Consider the following 6,370-nt stretch of genomic DNA (forward strand, 5'->3'; position numbering starts at 1 on the left):
CAATGCTGCCTGTAGCTTTAATTTATGATTTTTTGGTAAATCAAGAGAGGAAGTTCAGCCAAAGAGAGCAAATGGTCTGTTGCCTGAGCCAGTGAACAGCCCAAACCTCTGTACATCCCTGTCAGAGCTTATTTGAAAAAGGGTCTCGTCCTTTTTCCTTTCCATTCGACAATGGACCCCGATAACTGCTGATTCAATCATATAAAGAATTTAGAGGAACCAGAGAGTAAATTGATGGGGGACTTTCACATCTGTTATCTTCTTCAACACTGTATGGATAACACAGCTCAGTGCTGTTAACAATGCCAGCTGCATAGTTGGCAGCCCTCCAGTGCAGCTGTTACAATGTCCTGGTTATACATTTACAAACATAACCAGCCATCTGAACTGTATATCTTCAGTTTAGCTGCTCCATCTCTTAATAACCTGCCTATTATCAATCTCAGCTGAAGGTCTAATTATTATTTCTGTGCATGTTAACATAGTGGGTCTTTCCATGACGTCATGAGTTGTTTGTTTTTTTTATAGGTGCCTGCTTCACAGTGCTGTAGCAGACATATGAATGAATGCAGTTGTGCCTTTTTTTCTGCAGTGAGAAGAGTCAAGTTTATTTTGACATATTTTATGCAGTAAAAATTGTTGTAAAAATGGTTGCTTAAATTAGAGACCTGGTTTATTTCTCTTTTGCATAATCACAATCATAATGCATTTTTTTATCTGTTCACTCAAACAATACTTGTTCATTGTAATAATCAATAACTGCAGCTTTAGTGCATGCCTTCCAATGCACATATTCCAATCTTAACAAAACAAGTCTGCCTGGTCTAAATGGTCTGTTGATGGTTTTATGTCCAGGACGTACCCTGACTCTCGCCCGGAAGCTGCTGGGATAGGCTCCAGAAATGAGGATGGTCATAAAAATAACTGTTGCACGAAGTTCTACATCGGTGGTAATGAAACAAACTAAACAAGGCATATGAAAAGTGTTTGTGGCAATGCTTATGAGAGTGGCAGGAAGATTTATTTTTGATTTAGATATTACCTGATTAGGCTTCACGGTGGTGCAGTGGTTAGCACTGTCGCCTCACAGCAAGAAGGTTCCGGGTTTGAGTCCCGGCTCGGGCACGGGATCTTTCCGTGTGAGTCTCCATGTTCTCCCCGTGCCTGCGTGGGTTCTCTCTGGTACTCCTAGGGGACTAAGCTGATTGGATTCTCTAAATTGACCGCAGGTATGAATGTGAGTGTGAATGGTTGTTTGTCTTTGTATGTTGGCCCTGCGATGGCCTGGCGACCTGTCCTCAGTGCACCCCGCCTCTTGCCTGTTGACGCTGGGATAGGCTCCAGCCCCCCCACGACCCTTAATGTAGGAATAAGCGGAAGACAATGGATGGATGGATGGGATGGATATTACCTGATTAACAAAAACTGGACAATGCCACCCTGAGAATTCCACCCATTGTTTTAAAGTGAGATTACACATTGCAAGGCACACATTTGTTTCCTGAGAGGCAGAAGATATAATTTGCCTTTTAAAAGCACTACTTATTTTATTAGAAAAAAAATATTTGCTTGAGGCAGTAAAAGCAATTCACACAGGGACAGAAGGGAAGGGGGGGGGTAAACAGAGGATTTGGGATCCCATTGAAAAAAATGGAATAAATTCATCTTGAGTACATGTGACAACCACATACGCATTTCTGTGAAGGAAAACCATGACCAGGGAGAACACAACACACAGGAGGGGAACCTTTTGGGGTCTGGATCAAAGCAGCAGGCAGTTAAGGATGTTTTCAATAAACATGGTGGTGTAACAGAGTAAATATGTATGATCTCACTTGCCATCCGTGGCTGTGCTTTTTTTGTAATTTTCGGTCCACCGCACCTTATTGTAAAATCCTACCTTTTGGGGGCACCTGAATGCCACAGGCCCATGCAGACTGGGGGTGTGTATCCTGTTCTCACTCACTCTACTGTCAGGGGTGCCATGTGGTAGGTTGGTTGTATTGTTTGTGCTTCGGTTTTGTGTCGTATTTTTATATTAAATGTCTTTTCCTTGTGTGATATGGGTAATGATCTCTGGACCACAGCAATTGGGTGCACAATTATCACGCTGAATGTGTCTGTCATGTAAATGACTAAAGGTTGCCAGCTGGATATTTCTAGCTTCATGCTAACAGTGGAGATACAACTTTGAATCGGTTGAAATTCCTTTCTTTTAGCCTCTGGTGAGATGAGCTAGGCTTGTGGGATGACCACAAAAGATTTCCTCTGTTACCAGGTGCAATAAGAGCGCATCGAAGTCTGCCTACGAATTTCCTGGTCGTCTGTCCATGCAAAATACTCAACGCAGAAGTCACTACTGCTACAGTGGCAAACCCCAGAAAAAGCTCAAAACACACGAAACCCCACAGTGGTGACAGCAGGGTGGCTAGCTGCTGGATCTTGGAGGCACTCAAAACAGAGGAAGCACAGGAAAAAACAAGAAGTTCGAAAAAGAGACACAAGCATAAAAAATGCCAAAGTCAGCACTCTGGGAACAAAGGTATGGCTTCCCCCTCTCGCTCTCCTCTCTCCTGCTCAGTGTGCCACATGTTCAGTTACTCCTCAGCCTCCTTTAGTGGTATGGATAAGTGAGTTAAACGTAGTTTGTTTGTAGCGTTGGAGGCGAGGCTTAGCGAGGTTGAATTGGACCTGCGGCGGCTACGCACTGATGGATCCAAACAATTAGCCGCAAGAGCTAGCCAGTCCCCATTAGCTGGTATGGACCGTCTTAGCTTAGCTCCGACTAGCAGCTCCCGAGCAGCTGGGAAACAAGGGCAGCTGGATGACTGTCTGAAGGAAGCATAGTCCGAAGCAGAAGCCTGCTGTCAGTGACCAACCACCAATTCACGTCTCGAATAGGTTCTCCCCACTCGGCAACACACCCGCCGAGAAAACTACTCTGGTAATTGAAAGTTCCCTTCTCAGAAACTCGAAATTAGCGACACTGGCAACCATAGTCTAGTGCATTCCAGGGGCCAGAGTGGGCGACATCGAGTCAAATTTAAAACTGCTGTCTAAACGTAAACGTAAATATGGTAAAATTGTTATTCACGTCAGCGGTAATGACATCCAACTACGCCAGTCGGAGGTCACAAAAATGAAATTGAATCGGTGTGTACATTTGCGAAAACGATGTCGGACTCCGTAGTGTTCTCTGGACCCCTGCCTAATTGGACCAGTGACGACGTGTTAAGCCACATGTCATTGTTCAACCGCTGGCTGTCAAGGTGGTGTCCAGCAAACCAAGTGGGCTTCATAGATAACTCAAGAAATCTTTCTGGGGGAGACCTGGTCTGATTATGAGGGACGGCATCCATCCCACGTTGGAGGGAGCTGCTCTCATCTCTAGAAATATGGCCCAGTTTATAACAGAACCAAAACCCTGACAACCCAGAGTTAAGACCAGGAAGCAGACCTGCCGTCTTACCCGCTTCTCTGCGGCCATCCATTCGGGCAGTTACCCACCCAAAACTACATAGAGACTGTGTCTGTCCCCCGACCATGTCAGTTTACTCATTCCAATTCTACTTGTAGAGGAGTCAATCAGAAAAACCGAATCAAAATTAACACAACCACTAAATTAACTCCAAAAAAAAATCTAAAAATGAGATGTGGACTATAGAATATCAGATCTCTGATGCCAAAAACTGAATTGGTAAATGAACTGAAATCTGAATTTGTATTGACCTGCTCTATCTCACTGAAACCTGGCTGCGTGATGATGAGTATGTTAGTTTAAATGAATTCACTCCTCCCAGTCACATTAATACTCATATTCCTCGAGGCTCTGGCCGAGGAGGTGGAGTTGCTGCCATTTTTGACAGAAGTTTAGTAATAAATCCCAAACCCAAAATAAGTTTTAATTCATTTGAAAGCCTGATTCTTAGTTTGTCTCATCCGGCCTGGAAAACAATACAGCCAGTCTTATTTATTATTTTGTACCGCCCTCCTGGTCCTTACTCTGAATTCTTATCTGAATTCTCAGAGTTTATATCCAGTTTAGTTCTCAAATCTGATTAAGTCATTATTGTAGGTGACTTCAATATTCATGTGGATGTTGATAACGACAGTCTGAGTGCTGCATTTATATCTCTTCTAGCCACAATTGGTTTCCATCAGTCTGTTCATAAACCGACTCACTGTCACAACCACACCCTCGACCTCATCCTAACATATGGAATTAAAGCTGAATAACCAGTTGTATTTCCACAGAACGCGCTTTTATCAGACCATCAATTGATCACTTTTGAATTTGCACTAATCGACTACACTCCACTCAGGAAAATGGTGGTTTCCAGATGTTTATCTGATCAGGCTGTAGCTAGATTTAAGGAAGCAATTCCATTGGCGCTAAATTCAGCGTCATGTCCCATTGATACAGAGGAAACTTTTGTCAATCTTCGTCCCTCCCAAATTGACCCTTTTAATGATAGTGCAACAGGTACCTTAGGAACAATTTTGGACTCAATTGCCCCATGAAAAAAGAAATCTATAAATCCAAGGAAACAAGCACCTTGGTACAATTCAGAAACCTGACAGCTTAAACAAAAAAACCCAGAAGTTACAGAGAATATGGCGCTCCTCCAAACTGGAGGAGTCTCACATCATCTGGCAAGACAGCCTTAAAAGTTATAAGGAAGCCCTTCGTATAACGAGAGCAGCCTACTACTCAGCAGTAATAGAGGAACACAAGAATAACCTCAGGTTCCTCTTCAGTACTGTAGTCAGACTGACAGAGAGCCACAGCTCTGCTGAACCAAGCATTCCTGTTTCCCTGAGCAGCAAAGATTTCATGGACTTCTTTAATGACAAAATTGTCCTTATTAGAGAGAAAATTCACCTCCTCCTGCCATCAGCTGACAACATGGCACCTATAGCCTCAGAAGCCTTAGAGGCTGCTGGAGGACCAGACGAACACTTTGACAGTTTTTCTACTGTTAGCCTTGATGAGCTCAGTTCAATCATTTCCTCCTCTAAACCATCCACCTGTCTTCTAGACCCCATCCCAACCAAGCTACTTAAGGACTCTCTAACCCTCGTTAGCCCCTCCCTCTAAAGCCTGATTTATGCTTCTGCATCGTGGCGACGCCGTACCTACGCCGTCAACGCAGACCCCTACGCCGTAGCCCGACGTGCACCTCCAAAAAATCCTGACTACGCGTCACGTCGACGCGTAGTGACGTGAACGTCAACGGACTGTGATTGGTCCGCTCACACGACGTTTACGGTTCAGCACAACAACACTGCCATTTTTAAAGTTTCTGTGGTGAGAGCAACACGCAAAAATAAAAATGGACCAAGCCGAAGAAAGAGTTATCGAGGAGGTTCACAGGTATGACCACCTTTACAACTTCCATCGTTGTCTCTGTCTCTGACCCATGTGCTATGACCGGAAGAAAACTAAGGAATTCGACAAGAGTCCCCCAAAACCATACGAAGATAAAGCCACACCCCTCTAGTGGCTTGGCGGTGAATTACAGAGCAACGCGTTCCCTCGACGCAGAACTATAAATCCACAATGACGACGTAGGGTCTTTAGAGTTTCTAAAAGTAGAATGGGAGCCAGAGCCTTCAGCTATCAGGCTCCCCTCCTGTGGAACCGTCTCCCAGTTTCGAACCGGGATGCAGACACCCTCTCGACCTTTAAGAGCAGACTAAAGACCTTCCTTTTTGATCAGGCTTATAGTTAGGGCTGCTTAGGCTGCTGGGGGATCTCCCATGGTGCACTGGGCTTCTCTCTCCTCCTCTCTGTCCTCGTATATTTGTCACACATAAATCATACTCATACATATTACTAACTTGTCTTCTTTTCCGGAGCCTTTGGGCTCCCTTTATCCCAGATCCCGGGTGCTGCTGGAGGAGGCTGCAGACCTCAAGAGGCTCAAGCTACCACCCATAGCTCCACCTGCTCACGTCCCTGTTTGTCCATCAGTCTCTTCCCTTCTCTCTTTCTTTATCTCTGTCCCACTCTTTCCTTCTGCAGATCTATCTTCCTCCATTATCTGTCTTTGTTTCCGCCCCGCTCTCTTTCTTCCCAACCGGTCGAAGCAGAAGCCCGTCCCCACAGAGCCTGGGTCTGCTTAACGTTCCTGCCTGTTAAAAGGAAGGTTTTCGTCGCCGCTGTTGCAGGATGTGCTTGCTCATGGAGAATTGTTGAGTGTAAATTCATTGAAGGAGTGTGGTACTAGACCTGCTCTACTTGTAAAGTGTCATGAGATAACTTTTGTTGTGATTTGGCACTATATAAATAAAATTGACTTGACTTCTGTCAGCTTAACCCTTAGCCCATCTCTCCAGTGCTCTGGAATGGGGGAAGTCACCAAAGTCT

General features: G+C 44.7%; 1 pseudogene; it reads left to right on the forward strand.

Annotated features, from left to right (window-relative positions):
* The first annotated feature begins 2,544 nt into the window (after window positions 1-2,544).
* LOC147262242 (uncharacterized) lies at window positions 2,545-3,750 on the forward strand (annotated as a pseudogene).
* The last annotated feature ends 2,620 nt before the right edge of the window (window positions 3,751-6,370 follow it).

The sequence above is a fragment of the Aulostomus chinensis genome, chromosome 4, assembly GCF_037954235.1.
Source record: "Aulostomus chinensis isolate RoL2024-O1b breed Wild chromosome 4, RoL_Achi_v1.0, whole genome shotgun sequence".
NCBI lineage: Eukaryota > Metazoa > Chordata > Actinopteri > Syngnathiformes > Aulostomidae > Aulostomus > Aulostomus chinensis.